Raw genomic sequence first — 22,000 nt, 5'->3', positions numbered from 1 at the left:
TACTTCATGAGATTCCTTTCTGTCAAGCCATTCTTAAGTACCCGCAGTGCTATATCCCTTTCCCACACCACTTTTGAGCACTCATCTGTCCACCACAGCACCGCCTGCCATCATCCTCCCCCATACCCACTGGAACAGTCACATCTGCATCTGATGTAATTACAGACATTACTGCCTCAGCGCACTCGTCCACAGACCCCCTCCCTTGATAACTTCTGTCCTGCTCGCTCACACAGGTACTTGAACATCTTCCAGTTAGCTTTCCCAAAGCACCACCCCTATGCCTCTACTCTGCACACACACACATATTGACCTTTCATCTAACCGTAAAATGATTCCAGAGCCACCTATGTGAAGCTCGCCACAATAAAGATTAGCCACAATAGTGGAATTTGCAGTTCGCCTTAAATGTAAAAGTCCAGCATTGAAATGGATACAAATAGTGGAATCATGCCATATTCGGAATAGGTATGTATCTATTTATAAACCCTTCACAGTTTTGTTATGTGGGTGTCACTGAGTAGTCTGATACCTCATTTCATGGACCCAAAATCCATAGGTAAGGCTGTACATTGCAATTATGAATGTTCAATAGACAGTAGGTTGAATGGTGAGCTAATGAGGCTCATTTCACAGTTGTGTCAAAGTACTGCAATAAGAGCTAATATTTTGTGTAAACTCTTCACAGTTTTGTTCTGGACTGATCGGATTTCATGGACCCACAGTTAAGGTTCTGCAATAAGAGCTACAATGCTAATATTGTCATGACTTCTGCCGAAGTCGATGCCTCTCCTTGTTCGGGTGGTGCACAGCGGTCGACGTCACCGGTCTTCTAGCCATCATTGATCTATGTTTCATTTTCCATTGGTTTTGTCTGGTCTTCTAACACACCTGGTTCCAATCACATTCATTTCAGTGTTGTGTATTTAACATTTTGTTTCCCCTTCCCCGTTTCCTTGTCAGAGATTATTTATTGTTCTGTTCATGTTTTATGGATTGGTGTGAGACGGGTTCTTGTACCCACATTTATTTTATTATGGACTTTGGTTTTGGAGTTTAAGTTATTAAAATACTCCAATTATACCAAGTTTAATTCTCCTGCGCTTGACTTCCCTGCCACCTACATACACGACGTGACAAATATTTGCGTAAACTCTTCACAGTTGTGAACATTTCATGGACCGAAAATCGATAGTACATGCCCCAATTCTGAAGTCTAATACACCCACAGTGTGATTTCAACTGATAAAAAAAGTCTAACAAATTATTGTCTTTTGATGAATTAAACATTTTATACTTGTTAAGCATCAACTAGTCCAAATATGGCATGATTCCACTATTTGTATGTGTTTGCCTCAGTTTCAATGCACACTTATTTTGAAGGCAAACTGCAAATTATACCATTGGCTGACTTCACATAAGTGGTGCCAAAGCAGTCCAGCAATGCATCGTGACACTGATCAACCAATGGTGTGTTTGATACAACACACAGACATACCACCTGTTGATTTACACCCCCCATTATCGTATTGGAGGAAGAAATACAGAAATAAATATATATATATACATATATATATACATGAATTAAAATATGAATAATTAGATAATACATAGATAAATAATGAAATACATATGTAGAGAAAATTAAATGTTATTCTGTATTTTTGTATTTCCTTGCTCATTTATTTAATGATGTGTTGAGTGTTGACCTAGAAAGAAGAGAGGGGGAGAAGATGGCAGAAACTGAGGTTTTGTTTGAAACCGCTAGTGAGTTGGGTGAAGCTAATAGTGCATAAAGTGAGAATGGGTGGGGGTTACATTGGTGAAGAAAAAGGGAAACGATAAGTAAACTGTGGTGGAAAATAGGAATCCACTAGACTCGTTTTTTTGTCAGAGAGGGTTTGGAACACATTCTACTTGGGAAATCCATTTAACGTCTCGAGAAAAATCTAGAATGTGTTGGAGGAAAGTGTGGAGACTGAGTCACAATATATATTTTTTTTTTTTGTGTGTCTGTGGAGCAGAAGAAACGTGTAAAGACTCAAAAAGATATCGGAGTGGAATGTTTCCTGTATGGATTTGCATATCAGGGCTCCTATCAAGGGGGTTATTTATGGGGTGGCGCAAGATATAAAGGAAGAGGATATAACTGAAGACATTGATTAAGAGGTTGGTGCACTTTGACTGACCTGTATGGTGGATGGAGAAAAGAAATTCACTTCATCCATGCTACCTACTGTTCTTTGATGAAGAGTCTTTCCTTTCTCATACAAAGTTAGGATTCATGAGATACTCTGTAAGAGCTTTGTACACAAGCCCCTCAGTGTCATACATTTAAAAGATTTGGTCAGATTAAGTGAAATGCTACAACTGTGGAGGTGAACATGCGCCTGAATTCCTGGAGTGCCCTGTTAGAGTGAAGGAGTATGAGGCCGCAAGGGTAAGGAGTGTCCAACATGTATCCTATCTGGAGGCGGTGAGAAGATTGGAAGGAAAGTGTGGTGGGGAAGAACTGAGGGATAGTGAAATGCTACATGGTGAAAAGGTGGACTATTTATTGCTGGTCATAAACTGTACAACACAAGCAGAGAAGAAGTGCAAGATAATTTGAATCATTGTGAATGCAGCTGAACGTTTTTTTGGCTGTGATTTCACAGCCGAAGCCGTGCAAAAAATCCTGCCTGTGAATGTTCCGCCATTACAGGTGCCTGTGTAGGGATGTCTTTTGGAGTGGACTGTGATTGAAGAAGTGGAATGTTTTTTTTTTGTTGACATTTTTAATTTAGTCTTTTGTAATGATGTCATTTCTCCCCTTTCCCAAAATGTTTTTTTTAGTTTCTTATTCAATTCCCCATCCAGCTGGTGGCGGTAGTGCATCATTAACATTGGATGCCAACCGCCGTTAAACCCCATCAAAGAAGAAGATAAAGTGATGATTTATTTATTTATAATTTACTTTAATTGTAATTTATGGCAGGTTTGGTCCCCCATATAAATAGGCAAACAATGTAATCCCGTTGACTATCTAAAATGTGGTTCTTCTTATGTGTTTTTTATCATCAGGCAGAATGTATGTACGTAACGTTACACTGTTTCAGACCGGGCAGCATTCGTGGTAGGACAGATTCCTTTATCATTAACTTTACTTGTGGGAGGAGTAGGGTCCGTATTAGGGTTACAAAACGTGAAGATTGAATTGAAAAACACTGATTCCTGCGTCTTAGTTGGAATACTTAAATATTGTAACTTTTGGAGGAGTGATGTATCGGCGACCATTGCAGTCCATCGTAAGGAACAGTATAAATGTGTCAGCATCAAGAGCCACCCTTGGAAAGGTAATTGAAGACTAATGTTAGCTAACTAGTGTAGCTTAACATTAGCTAGCTAATGGCTTTAGCTTAATGTGAAGTCGCAACATTTATTGGTAGCCAAATTAAACAACTCTAGCGAGCAAGTCACACGCACTTTGATTGGACAGTAAGAATATATAATTGCCTTACTCTATTGAGTGTTCCAAAAACATAAGAAAAACATGATCTAACATTAGGCTTTATCAGCTAACATTGATTCCAACCCAGGTGAATTTAAACAAGACCAGACTCACTAATTTATACCGCGTTCAGAAAACTGGTAACTCTTAAGTATTTATACATGTTGACTTATTCCACATTTTGTGTTACGGCCTGAATTCAAAATGGATTCAATATTTAAAAAAATCTCACCCATTTACACACTTTTATTTTTTAATTTTTAATTTCACCTTTATTTAACCAGGTAGGCTAGTTGAGAACAAGTTCTCATTTGCAACTGCGACCTGGCCAAGATAAAGCATAGCAGTGTGAGCAGACAACAAAGAGTTACACATGGAGTAAACAATTAACAAGTCAATAACACAGTAGAAAACAAAGGGGGAGTCTATATACAATGTGTGCAAAAGGCATGAGGTAGGCAAATAATTACAATTTTGCAGATTAACACTGGAGTGATGAATGATCAGATGGTCATGTACAGGTAGAGATATTGGTGTGCAAAAGAGCAGAAAAGTAAATAAATAAAAACAGTATGGGGATGAGATAGGTGAAAAAGGGTGGGCTATTTACCAATAGACTATGTACAGCTGCAGCGATCGGTTAGCTGCTCAGATAGCTGATGTTTGAAGTTGGTGAAGTCTCCAACTTCAGCGATTTTTGCAATTCGTTCCAGTCACAGGCAGCAGAGTACTGGAACGAAAGGCGGCCAAATGAGGTGTTGGCTTTAGGGATGATCAGTGAGATACACCTGCTGGAGCGCGTGCTACGGATGGGTGTTGCCATCGTGACCAGTGAGCTGAGATAAGGCGGAGCTTTACCTAGCATGGACTTGTAGATGACCTGGAGCCAGTGGGTCTAGCGACGAATATGTAGCGAGGGCCAGCCGACTAGAGCATACAAGTCGCAGTGGTGGGTGGTATAAGGTGCTTTAGTGACAAAACGGATGGCACTGTGATAGACTGCATCCAGTTTGCTGAGTAGAGTGTTGGAAGCCATTTTGTAGATGACATCGCCGAAGTCGAGGATCGGTAGGATAGTCAGTTTTACTAGGGTAAGCTTGGCGGCGTGAGTGAAGGAGGCTTTGTTGCGGAATAGAAAGACGACTCTTGATTTGATTTTCGATTGGAGATGTTTGATATGAGTCTGGAAGGAGAGTTTGCAGTCTAGCCAGACACCTAGGTACTTATAGACGTCCACATATTTTAGGTCGGAACCATCCAGGGTGGTGATGCTAGTCGGGCATGCGGGTGCAGGCAGTGACCGGTTGAAAAGCATGAATTTGGTTTTACTAGCGTTTAAGAGCAGTTGGAGGCCACGGAAGGAGTGTTGAATGGCATTGAAGCTTGTTTGGAGGTTAGATAGCACAGTGTCCAAAGACGGGCCGAAAGTATATAGAATGGTGTCGTCTACGTAGAGGTGGATCAGGGAATCGCCCGCAGCAAGAGCAACATCATTGATATACACAGAGAAAAGAGTCGGCCCGAGAATTGAACACAATACCCCATAAGTGAAAACATGTTTGTGTAACCACTTTTTAAAAATTATTATTTAAGCTCTGTCAAATTGGTTGTTGATAATTGTTAGATTTACAAGTAGATTTAAGTCAAAACAGTTACTCGGCCACTCAGGAACTTTCAATGTCATCATGGTAAACAACTCCAGTGTATATTTGGCCTTGTGTTTTAGGTTATTGTCCTGCTGATAGGTGAATTCATCTTCCAGTGTCTGGTAGAAAGCAGACTGAACCAGGTTTTCCTATAGGATTTGGCCTGTGCTGAGCTCCATTCAGTTTATTTTTTTGATCCTGAAAAACTCCCCAGTCCTTATTGATTACAAGCATACCCATAACATAATGCAGCCACAACTATGTTGAAAAATATGGAGTGGTACTCAGTAATTTGTTTTATTGGATGTGCCCCAAACATAACACTTTGTATTCAGAACAAAAAGTTATTGCTTTGCCACGTTCTTTTGTGCCTTGTTGCAAACAGGATGCATGTTTTAAAATATTTGATTCTGTATGAGCTTCCTTCTATTCACTCTGTTAATTAGGTTAGTATTGTGGAGTAACTACAATGTTCTTCCATCATCAGTTGTTTTCTCCCATCACAGCCATTAAACTCTAACTGTTTTAAAGTCACCATTGGCTTCATGGTGAAATCCCTGAGCGGTTTCCTTTCTCTCCTTCAACTGTAGTGACTGGGTGTATTGATACACCATCTCAAATCTAATTAAAAACTTCACAATGCTCAAAGGGATATTCAATGTCTGCTTTTTAAAAATTCATTTTTTTTAAATCCACTAATAAATCTTCTTTGCAAGGTATTGGAAAACCTCCCTGGTCATTGTGGTTGAATATGTGTTTGAAATTCACTGCTCGACAGATAAATGCACAGTGGTTCTTCCTTTAAAAGTTGTCGTACTGCAGCACACCTTGCAGGCTGCTGCAGAATTCTATGACCTGTTATTTATTAAATGTCAGCCATGGTTGCCATTAACGTTAGTGCTAGTTTGACCACCTTTGAGAAGCATTTGACTTTTTAAATATTGGCTGTACTAGAGAATTTAACTTTTTTTTGTTAGAACATAGTATATGGGACTGAGTTTAATTTGTTATGGCTGCAATCCCGATAAGTGTCATCAACAACCGCTGAATAGCATAGCGCTACATACAATAATTATAATTATATTACTATAAATATTTATATTCATGAAATCACAAGTGCAATATAGGAAATATAGCCTTTTGTTAATCCACCTGTCGTGTCAGATTTTGAAATTATGCTTTACAGCGAAAGCAATCCAAGCGTTTGTAAGTTTATCGATCGCACGATAAAACATTAAATACACTTAGCATCAGGTAGCTCGGTCACAAATCAGAAAAGCAATCAAATTAATCATTTACCTTAAGGATGTTTTCACTCACGAGACTCCCAGTTACACGACAAATGTTCCTTTTGTTCCATGAAGATTATTTTTTAGATCCAAAAGTTTGTTTGTTGCGTTATGTTCAGAAATCCACAGGAAAGAGTGGTCACGACAACGCAGACAAATTACAAATAGATTCCATAATGTCCACAGAAAACATGTCAAATGTTTTTTATAATCAATCCTCAGGTTGTTTTAAAATATATAATCGATAATATATCAACCGCAAATGTCTTTCACAGTAGGAGAGGGAAAAGCAATACCTATCCAAACTCTGTTGCGCGAGCAAAACTCATGTGACCACTTGCGAGGTTATCGTTCTGGCTCAAAATAGAAGCCAATTCCTGATTTGATTTTCCACAGGGTTTCGCCTGCAATATCAGTTTTGTTTTACTCACAGACAATATTTTGACCGTTTTGGAAACTTTAGAGTGTTTTCTATCCAATGCTAATAATAATATGCATATATTATCAACTGAGACTGAGGAGCTAGCCATTTACAATGGGCACCAAAGCTACTCAATACTGCCCCTGCAGCAATAAAATTAAGAAATGTAGCTTAATTAATTTGATTAATATTATGGTGTTTCTATTCCAAAAAACAAATCCGTTTTCTGCAAGGAAAATATGGCTCTGTATAACAGGACCGGTCTGGCATTAGGTTACTGTACTAAGAACAAAGTAACCCTAACATTTCCACAAATAATTATAGGTCAATACCCAAACAGAGATTCAGTGAAAATAAAAATCACATTGATTTATCAATACCAGTACCCATGCTTGTCCCAGAGCAGTGCGAAACGGTACTGAAATAGTTGACCACATGTCATTTAGTGATGTTTATTCCCATAGTAAATTGTTATGGATAACGAAATAAACATCTGCATTACAATTTTAATGTAGGGTTAATAATAATATATTTGTAGGAGTTGATTCATTTTTTTTGGGGGGGGGGTGGCAATCTGGTTTTAGACTCTGTAAGATGGACTCACTGATTGTTGAAAATGATGAGCGATTGGCAATGGCAATCAACATGGCTCTAATCACAGTCAGAAGACAGTTGAAGAAACTTGTGTGGACCGGTTGAGAGTAGACCTAGGCTACTAAGGGACTGCGAGTGAAGAGTATAATGATCCTAACATTTCCAAATAAAATTCTGATTGTTTATCAAGACCAGCCCCCATTCTGTCATTCAGTGATATTGATGGCGCAGATGGTGCTGATAGTTGAAATAAACAAATGATTATTTGAGAACATCGCCCAGCAGACAAATTATTACAAACAGTAACCAGCCAAGTAGAAGAGTTACACAAGTCAGAAATAGAGATGAAATTAAACACTTACCTTTTGATCTTCATATGGTTGCTCTCAGAAGACATTCATTTACTCAATAAATGTTTGTTTTGTTGGGGTGAGACATTCTTACTAATTTGTAAATAAAGCCAGTTTGTTATTTAGAATGATTTATTTCTGTTTTTAGAGGGAGAGAAACCAAAAGCCGACCGTGCCTATTTTTTGGAACATTGTCAGTCCACATGTCAAGTGAAATTCCCCCATTGTGTATTTACCCAAGTTCTCTCTTAACTCCAGGACCACTGACAGTTTTTGTTGTTGCCTAATGCAGGACTGTAGTGCCAGAGGAGACTCTGACTGAAAATGCCTCCATTAATTGCCACAGTTTAGAGCACCGATAGATCAGCGTTCGAACTCCCCTTTGTGATGGTGTGGTGCAATGACAGAATGCCACCATCTACCACAAACGGTCGTGGCATAAACTCGCAACTTTTATTAAAGGAAGAACCACTGTAGGTGCGAGGTAGAGAAATTAGGTAGTTATAATTAAAAAATATATTAATTTGCATGGACTCAGTAGAGTTTGACATGCTAAGCACATTTTTTCTCGTAAAAATATTTAGGCTTGGCGTTATGCCAAGGGGGTTGAATACTTATTGACTCGAGACATTTCAGCTTTTCATTCATTTGGAAAACTGTATGAAAACATAATTCCACTTTGACATTATGGGTAGAGGTCGACCCATTAATCGGAATGGCCGATTAATTAGGGCCGATTTTCAAGTTTTCATAACAATCGGAAATCTGTATTTTTGGGTGCCGATTTGCCTATTTTTATTATTTATTTTTTATACCTTTTATTTAACTAGGCGAGTCAGTTAAGAACACATTCTTATTTTCAATGGCGGCCTAGGAACGGTGGGTTAACTGCCTTGTTCAGGGGCAGAACGATTTTCACCTTGTCAGCTCGGGGGATTCAATCTTGCAAACTTAGTAAACTAGTCCAATGCAATAACGACCTGCCTCTCTCTCGTTGCACTCCACAAGGAGACTGCCTGTTACGCGAATGCAGTAAGCCAAGGTAAGTTGCTAGCTAGCATTAAACTTATCTTATAAAAAACAATCAATCATAATCACTAGTTAACTACACATTGTTGATGATATTATCTAGCGTGTCCTGCGTTGCATATAATCTGACTGAGCATACAAGTATCTGACTGAGCAGTGGTAGACAGAAGCAGGCGCATAAACATTAGTTCAAACAGCACTTTTGTGCGTTTTGCCAGCAGCTCTTCGTTGTGCGTCAAGCATCGTTGCGCTGTTTATGACTTCAAGCCTATCAACTCCCGAGATGAGGCCCGTCTAACCGAAGTGAAATGGCTAGCTAGTTAGCGCACGCCAATTGTCGTTGTTGCTGGTTCGAGCCCAGGGAGGAGCGAGGAGAGGGACGGAAGCTATACTGTTACACTGGCAATACTAAAGTGCCTATAAGAACATCCATTAGTCAAAGGTTAATGAAATACAAATGGTATAGAGGGAAATAGTCCTATAATAACTACAACCTAAAACTTCTTACCTGGAAATATTGAAGACTCATGTTAAAAGGAACCACCAGCTTTCATATGTTCTCATGTTCTGAGCAAGGAACTGAAACGTTAGCTTTCTTACATAGCACATATTGCACTTTTACTTTCTTCTCCAACACTTTGTTTTTGCATTATTTAAACCAAATTGAACATGTTTCATTATTTACTTGAGGCTAAATTGATTTTATTGATGTATTATATTAAGTTAAAATAAGTGTTCATTCAGTATTGTTGTAGTTGTCATTATTACAAATAAATAAAGCTCGGCCGATTAATCGGTATCGGCGTTGATAAATCATAATCGGTCGACCTCTAGTGTCCTCCAATGAACACCATTCTTGTTTAGTGTTTTACGTATCGTAGAGTCATCAACAAATGTTAGCGTATTCCAGAGATTTCTGTAAGTATTTAGCTGACACTCTAGGATTCTTCATAACCTCATTGTGCATTCTGTACTGTGCTCTTGCAGTCATCTTTGCAGGATGGCCACTCCTAGGGAAAATAGCAACAGTTCTGAACTTTCTCCATTTATAGACAATTTGTCTTGTTGTGGATGGATGAACATCAAGGCTTTTAGAGATACTTTTGCAACCCTTTCCCGCTTTATGCAAGTCAGCAATTCTTCATCAAATCAAATGTATTTATATAGCCCTTCGTACATCAGCTGATATCTCAAAGTGCTGTACAGAAACCAAGCCTAAAACCCCAGACAGCAAGCAATGCAGGTGTAGAAGCACGGTGGCTAGGAAAAACTCCCTAGAAAGGCCAAAACCTAGGAAGAAACCTAGAGAGGAACCAGGCTATGTGGGGTGGCCAGTCCTCTTCTGGCTGTGCCGGGTGGAGATTATAACAGAACATGGCCAAGATGTTCAAATGTTCATAAATGACCAGCATGGTCCAATAATAAGAAGGCAGAACAGTTGAAACTGGAGCAGCAGCACGGCCAGGTGGACTGGGGACAGCAAGGAGTCATCATGTCAGGTAATCCTGGGGCATGGTCCTAGGGCTCAGGTCCTCCGAGAGAGAGAAAGAAAGAGAGGAGAGAATTAGAGAACGCACACTCACACAGGACACCGAATAGGACAGGAGAAGTACTCCAGATATAACAAACTGACCCTAGCCCCCCGACACATTATCTACTGCAGCATAAATACTGGAGGCTGAGACGGGAGGGGTCAGGAGACACTGTGGACCCATCCGAGGACACCCCCGGACAGGGCCAAACAGGAAGGATATAACCCCACCCACTTTGCCAAAGCACAGCCCCCACACCACTAGAGGGATATCTTCAACCACCAACTTACCATCCTGAGACAGGGCCGAGTATAGCCCACAAAGATCTCCGCACAACCCAAGGAGGGGCGCCAACCCAGACAGGATGACCACATCAGTGAATCAACACACTCAGGTGACGCACCCCTTCCAGGGACAGCATGAGAGAGCCCCAGTAAGCCAGTGACTCATCCCCTGTAATAGGGTTAGAGGCAGAGAATCCCAGTGGAAAGAGGGGAACTGGCCAGGCAGAGACAGCAAGGGCGGTTCGTTGCTCCAGAGCCTTTCCGTTCACCTTCCCACTCCTGGGCCAGACTACACTCAATCATATGACCCACTGAAGAGATGAGTCTTCAGTAAAGACTTAAAAGTTGAGACAGAGTTTGCGTCTCTGACATGGGTTGTCAGACCGTTCCATAAAAATTGAGCTCTATAGGAGAAAGCCCTGCCTCCAGCTGTTTGCTTAGAAATTCTAGGGACAATTAGGAGGCCTGCGTCTTGTGACCGTAGCGTACGTGTAGGTATGTACGGCAGGACCAAATCAGAGAGATAGGTAGGAGCAAGCCCATGTAATGCTTTTTTTCAATGCTTTGACAGGAAGCCAGTGTAGAGAGGCTAGCACTGGAGTAATATGATCAATTTTTTTGGTTCTAGTCAGGATTCTAGCAGCCGTATTTAGCACCAACTGAAGTTTATTTAGTGTTTTTGCATTATTTAAACCAAATTGAACATGGAAAGTAGAGCATTGCAGTAGTCTAACCTAGAAGTGACAAAAGCATGGATAAATTTTTCTGCGTCATTTTTGGACAGAAAGTTTGATTTTTGCAATGTTACGTAGATGGAAAAAAAGCTGTCCTTGAAATGGTCTTGATATATTCTTCAAAAGAGAGATCAGGGTCCAGAGTAACGCCGAGGTCCTTCAGTTTTATTTGAGACGACTGTACAAGCATTAAGATTAATTGTCAGATTCAACAGAAGATCTCTTTGTTTCTTGGGACCTAGAACAAGCATCTCTGTTTTGTCCGAGTTTAAAAGCAGAAAGTTTGCAGCCATCCACTTCCTTATGTCTGAAACACATGCTTCTAGCAAGGGCAATTTTGGGGCTTCACCATGTTTCATTGAAATGTACAGCTGTGTGTCATCCGCATAGCAGTGAAAGTTAACATGTTTTCGAATAACATCCCCAAGAGGTAAAATATATAGTGAAAACAATAGTGGTCCTAAAACGGAACCTTGAGGAACACCGAAATTTACAGTTGACTTGTCAGAGGACAAACCATTTACAGAGACAAACTGATATCTTTCCGACAGATAAGATCTAAACCAGGCCAGAACTCGTGTAGACCAATTTGGGTTTCCAATCTCTCCAAAAGAATGTGGTGATCGATGGTATCAAAAGCAGCACTAAGGTCTAGGAGCACGAGGACAGATGCAGAGCCTCGGTCCGATGCCATTAAAATGTCATTTACCACCTTCACAAGTGCTGTCTCAGTGCTATGATAGAGAGCCGTTTGTTATGTTCAACATAGGAGGGACAAGCACAGGAAGCAGCTCTTTCAGTAGTTTAGTTGGAATAGGGTCCAGTATGCAGCTTGAAGGTTTAGAGGCCATGATTATTTTCATCATTGTGTCAAGAGATATATTACTAAAACACTTGAGCGTCTCTCTTGATCCTAGGTCCTGGGAGAGTTGTGCAGACTCAGGACAACTGAGCTTTGAAGGAATACGCAGATTTAAAGAGGAGTCCGTAATTTGCTTTCTAATAATCATAATCTTTTCCTCAAAGAAGTTCATGAATTTATCACTGCTAAAGTGAAAGTCATCCTCTCTTGGGGAATGCAGATTTTTAGTTAGCTTTGCGACAGTATCAAAAAGGAATTTCGGATTGTTCTTATTTTCCTCAATTAAGTTAGAAAAATAGGATGATCGAGCAGCAGTAAGGGCTCTTCGGTACTGCACGGTACTGTCTTTCCAAGCTAGTCGGAAGACTTCCAGTTTGGTGTGGCGCCATTTGTTCCAATTTTCTGGAAGCTTGCTTCAGAGCTCGGGTATTTTCTGTGTACCAGGGAGCTAGTTTCTTATGAGAAATGTTTTTAGTTTTTAGGGGTGCAACTGCATCTAGGGTATTGCGCAAAGTTAAATTGAGTTGCTCAGTTAGGTGGTTAACTGATTTTTGTCCTCTGGCGTCCTTGGGTAGACAGAGGGAATCTGGAAGGACATCAAGGAGTCTTTGTGTAGTCTGAATTTATAGCACGACTTTTGATGTTCCTTGGTTGGGGTCTGAGCAGATTATTTGTTGCAATTGCAAACGTAATAAAATGGTGGTCCGATAGTCCAGGATTATGAGGAAAAACATTAAGATCCACAACATTTATTCAATGGGACAAAACTAGGTCCAGCGTATGTATGACTGTGACAGTGAGTGGGTCCAGAGACATGTTGGACAAAACCCACTGAGTCGATGATGGCTCCGAAAGCCTTTTGGAGTGGGTCTGTGGACTTTTCCATGTGAATATTAAAGTCACCAAAGATTAGAATATTATCTGCTATGACTACAAGGTCCGATAGGAATTCAGGGAACTCAGTGAGGAACGCTGTATATGGCCCAGGAGGCCTGTAAACAGTAGCTAAAAAAAGTGATTGAGTAGGCTGCATAGATTTCATGACTAGAAGCTCAAAAGACGAAAACGTCTTTTTTTTTTTGTAAATGGAAATTTGCTATCGTAAATGTTAGCAACACCTCCTCCTTTGCGGGATGCACGGGGGATATGGTCACTAGTGTAGCCAGGAGGTGAGGCCTCATTTAACACAGTAAATTCATCAGGCTTAAGCCATGTTTCAGTCATGCCAATCACATCAAGATTATGATCCGTGATTAGTTCATTGACTATAATTGCCTTTGAAGTAAGGGATCTAACATTAAGTAGCCCTATTTTGAGATGTGAGGTATCATCTCTCTTTCAATACTGACAGGAATGGAGGTGGTCTTTATCCTAGTGAGATTGCTAAGGCGAACACCGCCATGTTTAGTTTTGCCCAACCCAGGTCGAGGCACAGACACTGTCTCAATGGTGGTAGCTGAGCTGACTACACTGACTGTGCTAGTGGCAGACTCCGCTATGCTGGCAGGCTGGCTAACAGCCTGCTGCCTGGCCTGCACCCTATTTCATTGTGGAGCTAGAGGAGTTATAGAGCCCTGTCTATGTTGGTGGATAAGATGAGAGCACCCCTCCAGCTAGGATGGAGTCCGTCACTTCTCAGCAGGTCAGGCTTGGTCCTGTTTGTGGGTGAGTCCCAGAAAGAGGGCCAATTATCTACAAATTCTATCTTTTGGGAGGGGCAGAAAACAGTTTTCAACCAGCGATTGAGTTGTGAGACTCTGCTGTAGAGCTCATCATTCCCCCTAACTGGGAGGGGGCCAGAGACAATTACTCGATGCCAACACATCTTTCTAGCTGATTTACACGCAGAAGCTATGTTGCGCTTGGTGATCTGACTGTTTCATCCTAACATCGTTGGTGCCGACGTGGATAACAATATCTCTATACTCTCTACACTCGCCAGTTTTAGCTTTAGCCAGCACCATCTTCAGATTAGCCTTAACGTCGGTAGCCCTGCCCCCCGGTAAACAGTGTATGATCGCTGGATGATTCGTTTTAAGTCTAATACTGCGGGTAATGGAGTCGCCAATGACTAGAGTTTTCAATTTGTCAGAGCTAATGGTGGGAATCTTCGGCGTCTCAGACCCCGTAACGAGAGGAGTAGAGACCAGAGAAGACTCGGCCTCTGACTCCGACTCGCTGCTTAATGGGGAAAACCGGTTGAAAGTTTCTGTCGGCTGAATGAGCGACACCGGTTGAGCGTTCCTACAGCATTTCCTTGAGAAATGCTGTGAGAAACCGTGAGAAAGTTGTCCGGCTGCGGGGACTGTGCCAGGGGATTTATACTACTATCTGTACTTACTGGTGGCACAGACGCTGTTTCATCCTTTCTTACACTGAAATTACCCTTGCCTAACGATTGCGTCTGAAGCTGGGCTTGCAGCACAGCTATCCTCGCCGTAAGGCGAGTACAGCGACTGCAATTAGAAGGCATCATGTTAATGTTACTACTTAGCTTCGGCTGTTGGAGGTCCTGACTAATCGTGTCCAGATAAGGCGTCCGGAGTGAAAAAGTTGAGGGAAAAAACTAAAATATAAACGGTAATTAAAAAGTAAAAACCGTGAAGTTGTCAGGTAGCAAAATAGGTTGGCAACAAAACGCACAGCAACGCACAGCAACTCAAAAACAAGTCTGCAAGTTGTGACCGGAAATGACGTCAACAGACGTCAAGTGAACTTGGAGTGATCATCTTAGGTCTTCTGAGATCTCTTTTGTTCGAGGGATGGTTCATCAGGCAATGCTTCTTGTGAATAGCAAACTGAAATTTTGTACTTAAAAAAATAAATTAATAGAGCAAGGCAGCTCTAACCAACATCTCCAATCTTGTCTCATTGACTGGACTCCAGGTTAGCTGATTCCTGATTCCCAATTAGCTTTTGGGGATGTCATTAGCCTAGGGGTTCACATACTTTTCCAAACTAAACTGAATGTTTAAATTATGTATTCAATCAATAGACAAAAAAATAATACAATTTCTGTGTTAGTAGTTTAAGCACACTGTTGGTCTATTGTTGTGACTTAGATGAAGATCAGATCGAATTTGATGACCAATTTATGCAGAATGAGGCCCGTCTAACCGAAGTGAAATGGCTAGCTAGTTAGCGCGCGCTAATTGGCGTTGTTGCTGGTTCGAAAAAGGGTTCACATACTTTCATTCCTTCTAATGAGTTCATCACCAGAGAGAGGTAGGCTATATTCCAGCCAGGTGCCAATCCATACAATAGACAGGTGTTTGTTAAACATTGCTCTGTAAGCAATTGATGTAATAAGTAATCGACAGGCTAGTAATCTATGCCTGAGTTGTTGTGCTAGTCTTCCAGTACATTTCCATAGCATTGAGAACAATGTTAATGTGGACCTTACCAGTCCCATGGATGGAGGGAAGGGCTGCTAAGGACTAATGTTGTCATGCAGCACATTTTATATTTTCTAAACACGACCGAAACTCCCAGAGCCACTTCGCTTCAACACCACTGCCCAAATATTCCTAAAGGGACTCTTTCATTGGCACACTGAAAAATTTGTGTGACACTTTACAGGCCAATTAGGCTGCTTCTTAATTGATTTTTCTTAATATTTTCACTGCATCGGGGCTTTACAGCCTTTTTCAGTGTGTAGGTACATGTTTATTTTAATTCAAAACAGCATTTTGTAGGGAATAACCGATGAGCAGCAGGTACATCTAATCAGGGTTGCTACTCATCTGCCAATCAGGGATGTGGCTTTTCTGGTCTACCTGTGTACATGTTAGTCACAAAGAAATACAGAATTATAGGGTATGGGAGCGGGTATGAAGTGCAATTCATGAATCAATTAACTTAGGTGTCTGCTCACTTGGATAGCTTACCACAAAGGACATCATGCTCAGCAGTTCATAAATATGTGGGGATAACTCAAACGATATGGACAGTGATCAAATCAAATGCATTTATATAGCCCTTCGTACATCAGCTGATATCTCAAAGTGCTGTACAGAAACCCAGCCTAAAACCCCAAACAGCAAGCAATGCAGGTGTAGAAGCACGGTGGCTAGGAAAAACTCCCTAGAAAGGCCAAAACCTAGGAAGAAACCTAGAGAGGAACCAGGCTATGTGGGGTGGCCAGTCCTCTTCTGGCGGTGCCGGGTGGAGATTAAACAGAACATGGCCAAGATGTTCAAATGTTCATAAATGATCAGCATGTTCGAATAATAAGAAGGCAGAACAGTTGAAACTGGAGCAGCAGCACAGTCAGATGGACTGGGGACAGCAAGGAGTCATCATGTCAGGTAATCCTGGGGCATGGTCCTAGGGCTCAGGTCCTCCGAGAGAGAGAAGGAGAGAATTAGAGAATGCACACTTAGATTCACATAGGACACCGAATAGGACAGGAGAAGTACTCCAGATATAACAAACTGACCCTAGCCCCCTGACACAAACTACTGCAGCATAAATACTGGAGGCTGAGACAGGATACATTGATACAGTGATCTTGTATACCAGTCTAAATTTAGCTTATAGGAAGGAGGTGATGTCAAATGATTTATTTAAACAGTGTGGAGATACAATTCTGAATTTATATAGCCTCATGGCTTTAGTTACCACATGCCTTGGTATTTGATCCAGAACAGGGAAAGAAAGGTATGCATGAGCTCATCAGAGTTGGGTGATGAATTGCGCTGCCATGGCCCTCTTCATCAAACATGCCCACCACTCCTCTGACTTCCTGTCAAAGCCACTTTCCTGCCACTAATTCTGTTGACATTGGGAAGCAGGGGATGACATAAGCTCCAGGCCTGGACTCAATCAAAGCTAAACATTCAGGAAGCTAAACATTGCATGAAAATGGTGTCATGTTGGGGGGGAAGCACACGAATGCAGATTCCTACTCACACTGGTTTAGATTATTTGGATCCAAGAAATTGTAAGTGAAAATGTAGAACGGCGTTCCCCAACTGGCGTGTGAATTTTAATTGGCCCCCAAAGATTCAAGCAAAAAAACAAAACATATGGAATCGTGTAGTAACTAAAGTTTTAAACAAATATATTTTGTATTTGAGATGCTTCAAAGTAGCCACCCTTTGCTTTGACTGCTTTGCACACTTGGCATTCTCTCAACCAGCTTCACCTGGAATGCTTTTCCAATAGTCTTGAAGGAGTTGGCTGCTGAGCATTTGTTGGCTGCTTATCCTTCATCCAGTGGTCCAACTCATCCCAAACCATCTCATTTGGGTTGAGGTTGGGTGATTGTGTAGGCCAGGTCATCTGATGCATCACTCTCCTTGGTCAAATAGCCCTTACACAGCCTGGAGGTGTGTTGGGTCATTATCCTCTTGAAAAGCAAATGATAGCCCAAACCAGATGGGATGGCGTATCGTTGCAGAATGCTGTGGAGGCCATGCTGGTTAAGTATGCCTTGAATTCTAAATAAATCATGAGTGTCACCAGCAAAGCACCATCACCTCCATGCTTTACAGTGGGAACTACACATGCGGAGGTCATCCATTCACCTACTCTGCGGCTCACAAAGACACAGCGGTTGGAACCAAAAATCTCCAGTTTGCACTCATCAGACCAAAGGACAGATTTCCACTGGTCTAATGTCCATTGCTTGGGTCAAGAAATGAGCAACTCTTCTTCTTCTTGGTGTCCTTTGGTAGTGGTTTCTTTGAAGAAATTCGACCATGGAAGCCTGATTGGGAGGCTGTATCACATCCGGCCGTGCTTGTGAGTCCCATAGGGCGGCGCACAATTGGCCCGGCGTTGTCCGGGTTTTGCCGGGGTAGGCCCTCATTGTAAATAAGAATTTGTTCTTAACTGACTTGCCTAGTTAAATAAAGGTGTAAAATGTATGTACATGCATACATACATACAGTGGGGCAAAAAAGTATGTATGTATTTAGTCAGCCACCAATTGTGCAAGTTTTCCCACTTAAAAAGATGAGGCCTGTAATTTTCATCATAGGTACACTTCAACTATGACAGACAAAATGAGAAAAAAAATCTAGAAAATCACATTGGAGGATTTTTTATGAATTTATTTGCAAATTATGGTGGAAAATAAGTATTTGGTCACCTACAAACAAGCAAGATTTCTGGTTCTCACATACCTGTAACTTCTTTAAGCTTTATGCAACATCTTAAGTTCAGGCTCATTATGCAAACTGGGAAACCATGCATCCTGAGGCTGCATTTACTGCAGCTGTGGACTTTAAAGCAAATTTGAGGAAAAAGCGAACTAAATTCTATTAGCAAATTGACTGTAGTCCTCGTGCTGGAAAAACACTTGACCATTGTTATTCTAACTTCAGGGATGCATACAAGGCCCTCCCCTGCCCTCCTTTTGCCAAATCTGACCACGACTCCATTTTGATCCTCCCTTCCTATAGGCAGAAACTCAAACAGGAAGTACCCGTGCTTTCAACACTGGTCTGACCAATCAGAATCCACGCTTCAAGATGGTTTTTGACTGGGATATGTTCCGCGTAGCTTCAGTGATTTAATATCGATGTACACTACCGGTTGAATTTTTTGCGGTCACTCAGAAATGTCTTGTTGTTTTCCATGAAAGCATACATGTAATGAGTTGCAAAATGAATAGGAAATATAGTTAAGACATTGACAAGGTTATAAATAATGATTTTAAATTATAATTGCGTCCTTAACTTTTTTCGTCAAAGAATCCTCCATTTGCAGCAATTACAGCCATGCAGACCTTTGGCATTCTAGTTATCAATTTGTTGAGATAATCTGAAGAGATCTCACCCCATGCTTCCTTAAGCACCTCTCACAAGTTGGATTGGCTTGATGGGCCCCTCTTACATACCATACGGTCAAGCTGCTCCCACAACAGCTCAATAGGGTTGAGATCCGGTGACTGTGCTGGCCACTCCATTATAGACAGAATACCAGCTGACTGCTTCTTCCCTAAATAGTTATTGTATAGTTTGGAGCTGTGCTTTGGGTCATTGTCCTGTTGTTGGAGGAAATTAGCTCCAATTAAGCACTATCCACAGGCTATGGCATGGTGTTGCAAAATGGAGTGATGGCCATCCTTTTTCAAGATCCCTTTCACCTTGTACAAATCTCCCACTTTACCACCACCAAAGCACCCCTTGAGGGAAACATGTGTCAGTCTTAAGAGATTTGAGACTGGGACTGAGGTTGACATTCAGCAGGACAACAACCCTAAGCATACTGCTGAAGCAACACTCGAGTGGTTTAAGGGGAAACATTGAAATGTCTTTGAATGGCCTAGTCAAAGATCAGACTTCAATAAAATTGCGTCCCTTCTCTGGCATTCATTGCACGCAGAGTCAGGGTATATGCAACAGTTTGGGCCACCTGGCTCGTAGCAAACTAATTTGCCAGAATTCTATATAATTATCACATAACATTGAAGGTTGTGCAATGTAACAGCAATATTTAGACTTGGGGTTGCCACCGGTTCTATAAAATACGGAACGGTTACGTATTTCACTGAAAGAATAAACGTTTTGTTTTCGAAATGATAGTTTCCGGATTGGGATAGGGGGCACAATGGGAAGTTTGGATGAAAAGCGTGCCCAGAGTAAATTGCATGTTACTCAGGCCCAGAAGCTAGGATATGCATATAATTGGTAGATTTGGATAGAAAACACTCCCAGAAGTTAAAATAATTAAAATGTTAAAATAATATCTGTGAGTATAACAGAACTCATTTGGCAGGCAAAAACCTGAGAAAAATCCAACCAGGAAGTGGGAAATCTGAGGTTTGTAGGTTAAGTGATTGCCTATCCAATATCATGTGTCTATGGGGTCAGATGGCACTTCCCAAGGCTTCCAGTAGATGTCAGTCTTTAGAAGTTGTTTCAGGCTTGCTTGCTAGGCGCTGACCCAACATAATCGCATGGTGTGCTTTCGCCGTAAAGCCTTTTTGAAATCGGACACTGTGGCTGGATTAACAAGAAGTTTCTTTAAAATGGTGTATAAAACTTGTATGTTTGAGGAATTTTAATTATGAGATTTGTTTGAATTTGGTGCCCTGCAATTTCACTGTCTGTTGGCGAGGTGGGACGCTCATATCCCGAACGATCCCAGAGAGGTTATTAAGAGGCTCCTCTGTCCTCCACCCGTTAGGGGTGCACGTTTTTGCCTTAGCACTACACAGCTGAATCAAGTGATCAAGTCATTATCAAGCTTCAAGTGGTATTAATGTATTCATTTGTGATGCTATCCTTGATATGATCCTGCTATTGTCACATGCTAGTCATGTATCTATCCAATGTTATCATGATTTGTTATAAGGAATATTATACTTTAGTAATTCACAATGATCTGGTAATGTAAAAGTCTAATGACATTTTCTATTGTTTGTCCTCATGTGCCTGTTTTTCAGCATAAAGTACTCTGTAGCCACGTAGTGTGGACACCAGGTGAGACTACACACACACAGATTCCTGTTGAACACGGTCTCTTTAACTACCTTATTTTCTCCAATAACGGTCTCTCCTTCACTCCATCCCTCTCCCCCTTCTCCCTAAATCCTCTAGGTTATATCAGCTGTGTTGGTGAACCTCTCCCGCATCTGAACTGGCTGACACAGATGGCACAGCGTGATCATAGGTGAGAGGTCACTTGGTTGGATCAACAGGAAGTATTATTAAAGCGATGCTTTACATTGAAATACAGAGAGATGTTGTAGTCCCAGAGCTAATGATCCAAGGTCAGCTTTGCATTTCACCTCCTGATGATTATGATGACTGACCAAAAAAACAAGGCATAATCATGCTCTCTCTCTATCTGCCTCTCGTCTGCAGGTATGTTTTGATGTGAGAGAGGAAGCCAGTCCCGTCATCGCCACCTCACCCGCTCTTAAGATGACCTTTGGGCCAACTGGGGGCCCAAGGCTGGCTAGAGACACTTGTATATGTATAATGTATATTGTGATGAACTGAGAGAATATTAGGGTAGCACTGTAAATTCATTAATCATAGGCTGTCTGCCTTTGTTCTTATCTCTTTCCCTTTCTGTCTTCTACACCTCTCTCCCCACCGTCTTTCTTCCTCGTTTTATAATGCACACCATATGTGCATTGAAGTACAGATTGAACTTGTATTTATAATATTACAATTATCATAATTATAATGCATGTATTATGTATTTATAACACCTGGATAATGAACTTCTTTCAATAAAGAGTTTCAGATTCTCCACTGGTTGAAATTAAGTATCTCATTGAAACACTATCCTGTGTCCTCAGATTAATGCAGATGGAGTTAGATATGCATAGGTTTTTTTCTGCATATATGAATTAAATATAATATATTTAATATCTAATAATATCAGCCTACTTAAATCATGCTTCTAGTCTATTGCATTGTTAAAATGTGTAATCATTGAAGTCCCAGGAGCGGTAAACACTGTTGGCTTAAGCCAGAGACCATTATTCCTTCTCCACCAAACTTTACAGTTGGCACTGTGCATTGGGGCAGGTAGCATTTTCCTGGCATCCGCCAAACCCAGATTTGTCCGTTGGACTGCCAGATAAGCGAGTTTTATCACTCCAGAGAACACATTAACTGCTCCAGATTCCAATGGAGGTGAGCTTTACACCACTCCAGCCAACGCTTGGCATTGCGCACGGTGATCTTAGGCTTGTGTGCGTGCGGCTGCTCGGCCATGGAAACCCATTTCATGAAGCTCCCGACAAACAGTTATTGTGCTGACGTTGCTTCCAGAGGTACTGACGGTGCCACGTTGGAAGTCACAA

The 22,000-nt window shown here is 41.2% G+C and overlaps 1 long non-coding RNA gene across 1 annotated transcript; it reads left to right on the top strand.

Moving 5' to 3' along the window:
* The first annotated feature begins 3,113 nt into the window (after nucleotides 1–3,113).
* On the top strand, nucleotides 3,114–21,439 carry LOC116374479 (uncharacterized). The gene is made up of 4 exons (XR_004210442.1): nucleotides 3,114–3,335; nucleotides 20,627–20,663; nucleotides 20,781–20,853; nucleotides 21,048–21,439. It is a non-coding gene; the product is annotated as an uncharacterized LOC116374479 (long non-coding RNA).
* The last annotated feature ends 561 nt before the right edge of the window (nucleotides 21,440–22,000 follow it).

This window comes from Oncorhynchus kisutch, linkage group LG1, assembly GCF_002021735.2.
Source record: "Oncorhynchus kisutch isolate 150728-3 linkage group LG1, Okis_V2, whole genome shotgun sequence".
Taxonomy (NCBI): Eukaryota; Metazoa; Chordata; class Actinopteri; order Salmoniformes; family Salmonidae; genus Oncorhynchus; species Oncorhynchus kisutch.
The sequence above is the reverse complement of the archived record's forward strand: the minus strand, read 5'-3'. Positions and strand labels throughout refer to the sequence as shown.